Source organism: Phyllostomus hastatus, unplaced genomic scaffold, assembly GCF_019186645.2.
Source record: "Phyllostomus hastatus isolate PE091 unplaced genomic scaffold, TTU_PhHast_1.1 phas_contig_40, whole genome shotgun sequence".
Lineage (NCBI taxonomy): Eukaryota > Metazoa > Chordata > Mammalia > Chiroptera > Phyllostomidae > Phyllostomus > Phyllostomus hastatus.
In genome coordinates this window covers 92,474,104-92,487,001 of record NW_025333872.1, presented here as the reverse complement: position 1 = coordinate 92,487,001, position 12,898 = coordinate 92,474,104, and positions in this window count along the sequence as shown.

The following is a 12,898-nucleotide window of genomic DNA, read 5'->3' as shown; positions in this document are numbered from 1 at the left end:
CCATCTCTCCTGCCTCTTTTCTGAAAAGAAGGCATCTCACAGGAGTTAGAAATTTCACTGTCTCTTTCAAAAGTCAGTCCCAGGTATTGTGTTCATTTGATGTACGTCCGTTGTAAACACAGTTCCCGGAGCTCCGAAGGGCTGAGGTTCCTTCCGTGAGGACTGCTCACTCATTGCTGGTGCTCAACACGTCACCAGCAATTAAGGAAAATCCAATCTGCCTGTCATGAGGCATCACAGAGGCAACACGCCTCAGAACCCAGGGACACAAGGGAGAGCAAAAAGGTGCCAGGCTGGGAACAGATGGAGGTGGACTGCCACCCCTCCGGAGCTGCTCCTTGGTTACGGCACCCACTGCCAACAACACCGTCACCATCCGGGGGACTTGCTCCAAACTGGATAGCGGGGCTTGCTCTCTTTGGACTTTGGGCTTGGTTGTTTGGTTACTGTTTTTATACAGTGCCTATGTTCATAGTGGGATGATAATAACTCCCATATATTCCAATGGTATTTTCATTGACTTCAAGAAGGGAAGGGGAGTTTATCCCTGCAGACTTTTTTTTTTCCTCTGACCCATCTTTTCTAGACTCTAATGGACCAAAAGAGAAGTTCTATCACCACTTGTCTTTGTATTAGAAACTGACAAAGGAACTGTGGGATGAGTTCATATATGCTCAGAAATTCTGGAAGATGTGTGAAAGGCCATAAAAATCTTGTGGAATGAATACTTCTGATCCCTCATAGTCTTGTAAGGAGAGGTTTGAGTTTACAGAGACTGGGTGAAAACCAGGTTGGAGTGAAACTGGAAGTTGTATGTCATAAGTATGTTGCACATGACTATATTCTTAGTGTCCCTTACATGTATGATACACAGATGCTCAGCTGGAACAAGAGAAGACTTCCAGCTTCTGGGGTTGGTTTTCTCTGAAATCTTTTGGTCATAGAATGACAGTACTGTTAGCAATGTAATAATCGACCAGTGTAGCCCCTGAGCTTCTATGGGAGACAGCATTGACCACAAACATAATTTGACAACAAGACTAGAGCTATACAACTATTTGGGCGAGGATTGAAAACTATGACAAGACATGCAGAGATAACTTTCTATGCAAATGTTAGTAGGAGGAGGAGAAAATTGCAAGGTGTGTGAGAATGTCATGGGCTTTTTACTTTCCATGTATTTTCACAGATTTGATTAGTAATCCTAAGTTACATGTCTGAAGGAATTTAGAGTTCCTCACACAGGACCTAATTTGATACTTATAATTCTGTGTGAGTAGGTATTATCATTTACAATTTTACAGATGAAGTGAAAGAGTAATTTAAGAGACTTGCAATGATAAAATTGTAGGCTAGCAGGGAATTTAGAGACCATCACACCGTTCTCAGATACATTTTCCCTTTCCTCCTTTTGTTTCTTATTGCGCAAGCAAGATTTTTTTGTAGCCACAACATCCGTGTAGAACTTCATTTATAAAACAGATTAAAGTGTAATTTTATTTATTTTGAATTCAGATTTATAGCATTTTCTATTTATAAATCATGTGAGAACAAGGAGACTGCTTTGACAAGTTCAAACTTTCAAACTGGTTATTAATGACAGCAAGCATATGATATTTACAGAATCCCCTTCTAGTTCCTCTATTTGTAAATAAATTTATTTTCTACTTTGTTTGTTTCTGTATTTGTTTTTTAGTGGCACGGTACTGGAAGTAATTGCCATTCATATTCATTAGTGCTGTATCTAGTAACACATGCTTTTCTTTTAAATACTGCCGTGTGATGTCAGTGTATCCATAAATTAAAATTACACCAAAAGCCAGAATATGAGTAATTGAAAAACTTTATTTTAAAGTTAAATCACTAAAAATTTCTAACTGCTACTTCAGTCTTTATTATAAACGTAAAAAATAGAGCACCCCCAAACTTACAGTAAAGTTTATAATCATGCATAATTGGATGGTATTATAACACAGTTATCAGTAGCCCACTATGACACAAGTTACTATTATGATCGCATTACTGTACAAGTTACTATAAGGTCATACAATCAATAGATACCACCTAAGCCTCTTTTCACAATTAAAAATACACACCGGTAGCTCAGTGGATTGAGCGCGGGCTGCGAACCAAAGCATCACAGGTTTGATTCCCAGTCAGGTCACATGCCTGGGTTGCAGGCCACGGCCCCCAGCAACCACACATTGATGTTTCTCTCTCTCTCTCTCTCTCTCTCTCTCTCTCTCTCTCTCCCTCCTTTCCCTTTCTAAAAAGAAATAAGTAAAATCTTTTAAAAAAGGAAAAAAAAGAAACAAAACTCTTAAAAAAAAGAATACCTAACATTTATTAAAAAAAATATGCACTGGGACTGCCAGTAAAAGATGGTCCATTGAGCACATGTCTTTACATATATTCTTTCATGGAACTCCACTAACATTACAAGTAGATAATTTTTTAAAGAATAAACACTCAGAAACAGAGAACAGAGAGTGTGGGTTTAGAGACAAGAACCATTAAGAGAGATCACCAAATTCGGAGAAGATACTGAAGTTTAGCAGTTGACATAGCAGAAGCAAACACATGGAACCCTATTACTTTATAGGATAAAAACCAGGGCAACCTACTCCACAGGCACAGGTAGGCTCGGGTGTGGGAGGAGCCAGGTGAACTGGGAAGTGGTGGGGGACTCCAGGCTGAACCTGGAGGGACTGGCTGGGCATCTGTGCACAGAATGGTTAATACTCAGAGGTCTTTCCCCCCTTGGCATAGCTGGTGACAAACTGCAGCAGATCATAACTTCACACCCTGGGAAAATGGATCTCGTGAGAGCCTGGGTTTGGGGACAACCAGTCTTGTGGAGCGGGCACTTTCGTAATAGGTGCCAATGATTCTTCCTGGAGAAACCGAATTGCCTCAGAGTGCACCTGTAGAAATCGACATTCATATGCCTCCCTGAAAGTATCACCTTGGTTTTTTTTATTTTATTTTTTAATCTTCACGTGAGGACATTTTTTCCTTGCATTTAGAAAGAGAGCAAGAGAGAGAAACATTGATATCAGAAACAACAATTGGTTGCCTCCTGCATGGGCTCAGGCTGGGGATCAAAACCACAATCCAGGTGTGTGCTCTGTCCCGGAATCAAACCTGCAACCTTTCAGTTACGGGACAACGCCCCAGCCAGCTGAGCTGGGGCTCATCTTCTGTGTTTATCACTCCAGAGCACAGCTCCCCGGTAACAGACTCTGTGTGTGTGAATAGGCCTTTCTGGTTATTTTTTAGGGCTTTTTCTTTCATATGAATGGCAGTTAGGATCATCATGGATTATAGGAAAGGCTCCAACATGAGAGACAGAGACCAAAACAAACAAACACTAGTCAGGGTCTCAAGAAACAGACAATCCAGAAACCAGAAAAAAAGCTTCCAATATATTCACTGATATTGGAGTAGGAAAAAAAGACTATTAATTCATTAAATGGGAAAAATCTGATAAAAGGACTATTCAGAGAACATTTGTAAATAGTCATTTAACAGGTAGGTTGGGAACTAATTTTAATAGGTGTACAGAAAACTAGAAAAGTTAAAAAAAAACAAAGTAATTGCTGTCTCCAGCAGGGTAAGAGGAAGTAGTAAGAGGAAGAGGAAGGTGAGTGGAAGTACAGCAAAAGGAGACCAGAAAGGACCGGGAGAAAGAGAGCAAGTGGTAACAGTTACACCAGAACAGAAGGCAGTACACTGCCTGGCTCAGTGGGAAACAATATTTCCCGGCCAAAATACACGAAATCTTTAACAATGTTTTAAACACAAATGGTGATTGGAGCTGTTTAGAAGAAAAGATAGGTTTCATCAGAGAGAGTATTTTCCCTCTTCTTGTGAAACGAGTCAATAGTAATGTCTAAAACAAACAGATTAGAAAACGAGAAACAACAGTTAGGGCATGCGTCTAGGGCATCGTATTTGGGTTCGGGGAGGGGTGACGCAGAGCTTCCTCAACGTTTGTTGTTAGATTTCAGTGCTGTTTGTTTTCCTTCTGTCTTCTCTTTTAAATTATATGCATGCATCGCATATAGACACATAAACAAACTTCCAGATGTGAGGGCCAGTTTGGATGCTAAAAATGTTCCCTTTTCTGAGATATTTATGTGCTTGCAGAGACTGGGAAACAAAATCCTTGCGGCGAGAACGTTTGAGAAGCACCGTAAACAGAGTGACTGAAACCCGTGAGCTGCCACTGGTCCAATTCGAGTCCTCGTGGTTCTTCTGTGCCCAGCATCCTTCCTTTGTCTTATGGGCCAGCCTGGTGGTCTTTCAGCTGCTTTCATGGCGGGATGGAAGACTCTGAAGTGTTCCATGGCCCACTGTTTTCGTGCTTACAAACTCACAGCCTACCGTAAAGATTCTGCTTTAGTGCCAGGTCTTTAGGCAAATGCCCTGATTTTAGCCTGTCGTCTAAAGAGCAGTTGGCTCTTGAGATGAGTCGACAGTCCCCTAAGTATCGGGCCTGTGGACTCAAACATAAAATGTGACAGGGAGGCTCCGGCTAACTGCAATGGAAAAGAGTCTGTGTTATCTGTTGTTACATTAGGATAACCGAGGACTCCGTCCACGTAGCTGGTAGGAAACCAGAGCTCTGAGAAAATGAGGCAAAGCGTTTCTGAACATGGCTATGGGGGAAGACCCTGGTCAATGCAGTGGGAGACTGGACTAAGTGCAGGACGAATGAAGGCCATGGGGCATCTGGAAGGAATAGGGTTACTGACAGGCCAAGACGGGAACTCAAGACAGAAGTACAATCAGGTAGAACCCAAGACAATCTTCAACTAGTTTCTCATTTCTACTAAGACTTGCTCTGAACAGCTCATTCGAAACCACATTTTCATTATAAGTCTGGGTTTTCATACGAAACAAGCAAGGTAAGTATGCTATTCCAAACCCAAACACGTGCCCCGCCAAGCCTGCGTGTCAACGGTCAGAAGCATGCACAAGGAGGGCTGAGCTCGGGGCTGTCCGCCGAAGCACCATAAGCACCGTCCGTCACTGCGGGCTTCCTGACCTGGCAGGGCGGTGGGCCATTCCCAGGGGCAAACCGAACGATTTCCTGGAGAGGGGGAGACGCTGACAATAATAATGAGCTATAATTTCTCAAGCAAATGCATTTCAACATTTTGTTGAGAAGACAATCTGTTGGTAAATAATAGAACCAATATAAGGGATTTCAAGCGAGGCTAAAAGGTGTAAATTATTAAGATTTATTCTTGATTATTCAGGAAGCAGCACAAAGAGAACAAATGGCAGTTTGCTCAAACAGTCCACATTTTCGAAAGTGGGCAAAACTGATGCTCATTCCCAGATCCCAGATGGACGGGAACAGCAAAGCACCAGGCTCGGGGTGAGGAGTCCTGCCGTCATTGCCACCCTGCCCTGCCGGGGGCTGCCTCTGGGGGGCGCCTTGGGCCGAGCGTTCTGTCCAGGCAATCAGTATAATTTTATCCCACGCCTTGACCATCAGGTGTATTGAAATCCCACCTTCATATTTTACTACAGTCGCTACAACTGAAAATTTCGATCTTTTGGAATCTTCCCCTTTCAAAAAAAATGAACGAGCTATTTCCAACTGCTCCTAATTCTGGAATGGCAAAGCCTCAAGACTCCCACCAGGGTGATTGTTCTAGCTCCCAGGGAAAGCCGTTCCAGACGCTTTGCTTCATTAAATGTACCCATTCGATAGCCCAGAGGACTAATCTTTGATCCATTACGTCTTACTGTACTTTCGCGTGCTGCTGTCCAACCTTGAATACTTCTGGGTCTGTATTTTGTCCCTATCTGACTTTAGCTTTGGGGAAACAGAGACGGTAGGCGATGATTTGTATATCCCAACTGCCTAAATCCTTGTTCAGTATTATTGAGCAGTACTGAGACTCAGCAAATTTAAAAAGAAAACATACATTGTTCAACAGCACCAACCCGGTGCTTTTTCAAAGGGTTATCCTCACAACCCAGGGGGGTGTCACTGTCAGCACTGAACTTCAGTTCCATTTGCTACCGCACTTGGGCGCATGGTTGCATTCCAGGATTGTCTGGGGCCAAGGAGCTCTGCCCCCTACCTAACAAACCCAGTGGAGGCTGAAGGCCACGTACGAGATGGGGACTCACAACCTTATTGGTAGTCAGATTTCATTTTAATGCTAACTAGTTTGCCCATACTTTTAACCATATTTCATAAAATCTAAGAAATCATTCAATAGCAGAACTGTTAAGATGTGTTGGGGGAAACGCCTCTGAAAACTGCTGAAATATAGGGTGTGAAAACAATTCCAGCATGTGGCTCCCTACTCACCGGGTCACTAGTGGTCAAAAGTGAAAATAAAGACCAAAACACGGCCATCTAAGTCCTTTGGGATTAAGGACTCTCATGAATGACTTTAGCAACGGCTCAGGCAGACGCCATTTTAAGACTTCTCTACTGTGACAAATCTCATTTCAGTTTAAAAATGCCCGGTGATTACATCGTACTTACTATTGGCATGATGACCCTTTTAGCTCTTAGGTCACTTTTATTTTGTCAGTCAGTCTGACAGTGTTATTTATTTATCTATCACTTAATAACCGTGCATCAGAGAATAATTTCTCTAGCCTGGCATGGCAATTTGTCCTATAATTTCACCCCTGCTGCTGGAAATTTGAATTCAGCCACAGCTTTGATTGCTAAAATTAAGATTTCTAGGTCAGTTTTCAGCCTCTGTGGTTCCTGTCTTTCATCATTTCATCCCACTGCGTCTCCTTCAGTGGAAGTTCATCAAACATATGAGCAATGAAAAGATGTACCAGTTGTTTCTTTCAAAACGTGGTATGTACTCAACAGAGCAGATCACGATGAAGTGCTTATGCAAACTGGAGTTTTGTAGAGCAGTCCTGTGAACTCTGGAGCGGAATTCAGGGAAATGTGAAAGGGAATATTTTTGGATGCACAGTCAGTTTACCTCTTAGAAACTTTCACATGAGGGAAAAAAATAGATAAAGAGCAAGGAATCGATATGACTAACTGGGAAAACCAAGGACATTCCAGAAATAAATAGACGTTGTCTGTTCCAGGATTTCTCAATATTATTTTTGTAAAGTCCTGTGAAAAGAAGTATTTCCCCTTTTTTTAAAAGGAAACAGTCTTTGAATTTTGCTAAATTAAGTAGAGCATGGTTAGCGGTTGGGCCAGTAGGAAGAGTCTTTTCAGACTCATTCTAATGAGTATCTGAGGGTCTGCGAGCTGCAGTGTGAGTTTGTAAAAGAATTCACGCCCCAGATGGGGACACAACCCTGAAATATCAAAGTCATGTCCTCTGTTTTTCTAGGATCATTAGTTTTCAGTTGGTATTTTAAAAGTAACTCTGAATACCTTTTCCCTCAAATTCTTCAGTATGGTCATGCATTTCTCCTTATTATTGGTTTTTCTCCTTTGGACCAAGTCTCTAATTGTTTCCACCACTGTGGGATTTTAACGGGTTAGAATAACTTTATTATGAGTCAGCGTTCCTACCCAAAGAGACAGGAAACTCATCTGTAGAATAATTGAAAATAAGGGACATTTCCTTCTTAAAAGTCACGGTCATGGTTTTTATGAACTCCTTTGCTGTGGGCACACAGAGAATGGAGTGAATCAAGTGTCTTGGGTGCGTTTGATGCTCAACGTAAAGACGTGCCCAAGAAAACCCTGCCATGCTGCCTTTTCATAAGTTGCAGATGTTGGGCATCTTAATAGCTACCTCATGACTTCCAGACAGCCCACGCAGGATAGAGGCAACCCAGCAGGCTGAACTCCGGATTAGAAATTCGGCTTCAGCACTTCTGAGTGTGACTTTAGACAATCTCCTCGCATTTTCTAATATCTGTTTTCTCATCTGAAGTATGGGAGAAACATTACCCATCTCTTAAATATGTCATAAGAAGTAAATTTTTTATGCCTGTGGTCTCCTTGCTCTGGAAGCGCACGTAGTAAGCATACAACAAAGGCTGGTTTCCTTCTCCCTAAGTAAGAAAAATGGCTTAATGAATTATAAAGGCTCCATGTGGATTCAGGGCCTTTTTATTAATACTGTGTTGTTTCAGGATTCAGGTTTTTACGGAAGAGTTTGATAAAGGGAAAAAGAAAACTAGCTATTGTATTACCATTCCTGGCAGAATATAAGTACACAATAAGTCACCCTTTTCACCATTTTCCAAACTTTTTGGCACTGATTAGCACAGATATGGTATGTTGAACAAAGGATTTTTTGACATCAAAGCAATTTCTCTTTCCATGTTTTGTCTTTCTTATGTAGCATCAAGAGTATCCTCATGCGGGGTCATAAAAATGGTAGAAAAGAAACACTAAATCTAAATATTTTCTTTCTTCAACAAGAATCAAGATGTAACTGTCTGAAATACACAGAAAATAATCAAAAACCTGTTTTTATCCATCTTGTGGAATCCCTACCCCATGCATGCACTTCTGAAAGTGGATGTGCATCTCTGTTTGCAAATATTGGTCATGTTTTCATTTCCCATCCCTATGGGGGTTGCATAGGGCAGGGCTAGAGTGGTGACCCTGTGCAAAGTTAATGTGGGTGCATGTGCTCTCTAAGCTATGGTCTTGGCTCTAAATCACTGTTAGAATCATACATCTAAGATTCATTGTCCGTGTGAATCCTTTGCTGAATTATTTTAAATCAGTTATGTAATCTTCAAGTTACAGAAACAAAGAATGTACTAGGTATATTTTTTAGGTAAGTATATCTATTTTTATTTTGCGTACTTTTTATGTTCACATTGTAGGATACATGCTTTCAAAGCAAATAGTTAATTTATTATTTATTAATTGGCTTGCTCTACGGCTTTTTATAAGTGGAGATATTTTGGAAGAACGTACACATGTAGTCTTTACATCGTATTTGTGCTTTCCACACAATTCCCTGGCAATTTCAGCCGCCTGCTCCTGCATGCGGCATTGGGTTTCACCGTCATCACGCACAGTTGCAAAATTCTAAAGCTGACTTAAGTTTAGAAAGTTAGACCAAATGATTTTTTTCATTAATCATGGCTCAGAAATTTATAGCCAGGATAAAATAATAGAGATTTTTATCTAGATGAGATATTTAAATACTTAGTCTATCACCATATACTTTTAAGTAAAAAAAAAAATCCACTGTCAAGATACACTTTTCATGTGTAGGTTATTTTGATTTTAGTAACACTTCACAGAATATAATGTCACACAAATTACAAGCATAACAAAGGTAAGTTAGGGTCATATGGGACAAAGAAGTAGAAGAAATAAAAATGAATTATAACTAATTTAGACACATTATCACTTATTAGAACATCTATGGGACATGCCAGCTATTGATCTGGGGAATTCAAGTCATTTAGAAAATCCACCTGAAACCTAGGAAGATGTTTAAAGTAGGTTTTCCTTATGGAAGAGTCTTTATATATTTTTACAGATTTTTCAGAATCGCAACATGAACTGAAAAAGTCATTGATAAAAAACACTTTGGGTATAATAATCACACTCCCCAGCTAATTGATGCACTTTAGCTTATTGCATCACATACCTCCCACATAACAAAACATGAGATTTCACAAGTGCTTTTATTGTATACGAAATATTCCAAGTTCTTCACCTTTTGTTAGTGATTCTATGAGCCATGAAACATGATATTAAAGCAAGTTGCCCACGAACCTACCGCCCAAAAGAAGGAACAGCATACACAATGGTTTCACGGGCTCCATCCTCAACTCCCTGTCCTGCCTCCTTTTCCAAGGTAGCTGCTGACCCGAATTTTGGTTTGTTAGCATTCTTCAGCTTTTCTGCAAAATGTCACTGCATGTACATATAAATCTTTGCTGCTATATTGTTCTGTTTTGAAATTTAATAGAAAAGTGGTATGTGCTCTCAGCATCTTTTCCACTCAATATTATGTTTCTAAAATTTACTGAGGTCAATTAGTGTAAGTACAGTTGACTAATTTTTTACTCGTGTGTAGGATTTCACTAAATGACTATGTCACTATTTATTTATCCACTCTTCCATTTATAGCTTTTAGTCGTTATTTTTTTTCTTACCACAATTCACGCTGCTGGAAACAGTGTTGTAACTGTCTCTTGGTACAGGCATGCACACATTTCTCGAGGGGATTTATCCAGGAGTGGATCTACTAGATCCCAGGGTGCTTTCGTTTGGATTCCACCAAATCCATATCCTGAGAGGAGGATTTCTGTGCACGAGTTTATCTGCTTATTTCAGAGGCACAGTGAGGGCGTGGGGAAGTGAGGGAAGGAAGGGATGCCGATGAATGGTGTGTGTGTGTGTGTGAGTGCTGTTTGCTATAAGCAACTGCAACACAGTTCTACTGGGGACCAACAGACTGACAGTCGTCAGAGGGGAGGGGGGTTGAGGACAGGGTGAAAAAGGTGAGGGGATTAAGAAATACAAATCGGTAGTTACAGACTAGTCACAGAGATGTAGATTATGGCATAGGCTGCAGTCAAATATCATGGCAGCCCTGTGCGGGCCCCGGTGGGTCTGGAAGCATAGAGGGGACCACTCTGTAAAGTACCTGATTCTCTAACCACTTTTCCGTACATCTGAAACTGATACAGGATAAACTGAATGCAAACTGTAGTTGACAATAAATAATTTTTTTAAAAAATTTCACCTCTTTTTTTTTTAAGATTTTATTTATTTATTTTTAGAGAGGGAAGGGAGGGAGAAAGAGAGAGAGAGAAACATCAATGTGCGGTTGCTGGGGGTCATGGCCTGCAACCCAGGCATGTACCCTGCCTGGGAATCGAACCTGCGGCACTTTGGTTCGCAGTCCGCGCTCAATCCCCTGAGCTACGCCAGCCAGGGCTAATAAATAATTCTTTTAAAAGACAGAGAGATGGTTAAACCTACCTCAGAATTATCCCTTCAAGGGGCAAGTGGGAAAGCTGGTCTAGTTATCCGTGGCTCAGGGTTGCTTTGGGAAGAAGGAACACAGTGCTGGGTCCAGCCTGAGGCAAGAACAGGATGAGCAAGTTCCTGTCGATGCTTGAGAAGCCACCAGCACGTCTCGAGCCTGTTCGGCTAGTCCCTGTCTCACCTCCAGGGCTGGCTGAGGGGAGGAGGGGAGGGCGCTGTCTCCACTGCATGAAGCATACACCAGTTCAACGTTGCAAAACCATGATGCACAGCTGGCTGGCTAAGGCAGGCGTACGGGGTTTTTGCATCAACGGAGTATCAGGCCTCCCCTTGCCCATCGTCCCATGATATTGTCAGAGGTTTAAACTTTGGGCAATCCGATGAGTGTTACATGGGATTTTTAAAAAGCACTGCATTTCTTTGATTGCTAATGAGGTAAAGATGTTTATATAAACTAATTATGTGTTTGCACTTTCTCTCCCCTAAATGCCTCTTTCCAGCCTTCAGCTGTTTTAAGCAGCATTTTGTAATTTTTAGAAGTTCTTTAAATATTTCAAATACTAAGTTTAACAGTTATATATGTGTAAAAAAGATCCTAATTTTAACAAGGTTGAATTTACCAATCTTCTATGAGTGCTACTTTTTACCTTTTGTTGAAGAAACCCTCTGGCTGTCGTAGCTCAGTGGATTGAGCATGGACTGCGAACCAAAGTGTCACAGGTTCGATTCCCAGTCAGGGCACATCCCTGGGTTGCAGGCCACCGCCCCCAGCAACCGCACATTGATGTTTCTCTCTCTCTCTCTCTTTCTCCCTCCCTTCCCTCTCTAAAAATAAATAAATAAAATCTTTTTTTAAAAAAGAAACCCCTTTCTACCTCAAGAATACAAAGAAATGTTCTGATATTATTATTTTGATCTTTTAATATTTTCTTTTTCATATATGTTTAGTTTTTCTGGGATTTACCTCTACTGAAGTTGTAAATAAAGATCACATTTTGCGTGTTTCGTATAAATAATCAAATTCCCCAGCACTGTTTGTGAAATGATCCATCTTTGCCACCACCCACAACGCTGCTCTGTGCTACACTGTGTGTGTGGTTCTGCTGTCCCAGCGCGAACATCCCATTGTTTTGATTACCGTAACTCTGTCTCTAGTTTTGATAGCTATTAAGCCAAAATCTACTACCTTTTCCTTCTTACAGAATATTTTTGCTCTTATTCTTCCCTTTGCTCTTCTGTCCCAACTTTAGAACATGCTCTTGAGGCATAAAAAGCCTTGGCGGGATTTTGGCCACAATTACATTGAATCTGAAAATCAATGGAGGGTAATCGACATCACTCTGTGTGAACAAAGATTCTCTATTGTTGTTATTATCTTTTAAATAAAGTTTTATCATGTTTGCTATGCTTTTCTTTTTCCTTCTAGATATGTTATGTCAGGTTAAGAAGTTTACTTTCTATCCTACTTTGCTGGAATTCTTTTTATTGTGAATGGATGTTCAATTTTATCTGATGTTCTTTAGTCATTTAAAGTGATCATCATATGGGTTTTCTTTTTTTTTTATTCATTAATGTGGTGAATTATATCAATAGATTTTCCCATGTGAAACAACATTTAACTTACTGGGATAAACATACTTTTTCTAGGTAATAAGTTTATAGCAGTGAATAAAGCAGTAAGTGTCTTTGCTCTTATGGAGTTATATTCCAGTGTGAGTCTGGGAAAGAAAATAGTAATAAAAATAGGAACATCTGGATGTATTATAAAATATCACATTCCTGTATTCAGGAAAAGACATGCATATTGATCATCCGTATGCCGCAACACCCAAAAGGTATTGCTAACCAACTGACACGAAAACAAAAGAAAAAAATCTTGCACACGTGTGTGAACATGACACTGTGCCAGCAATCACCGCACGCGGCATGCCTGATCTCACAGACCATTACACGTGTGGACAAGCACGG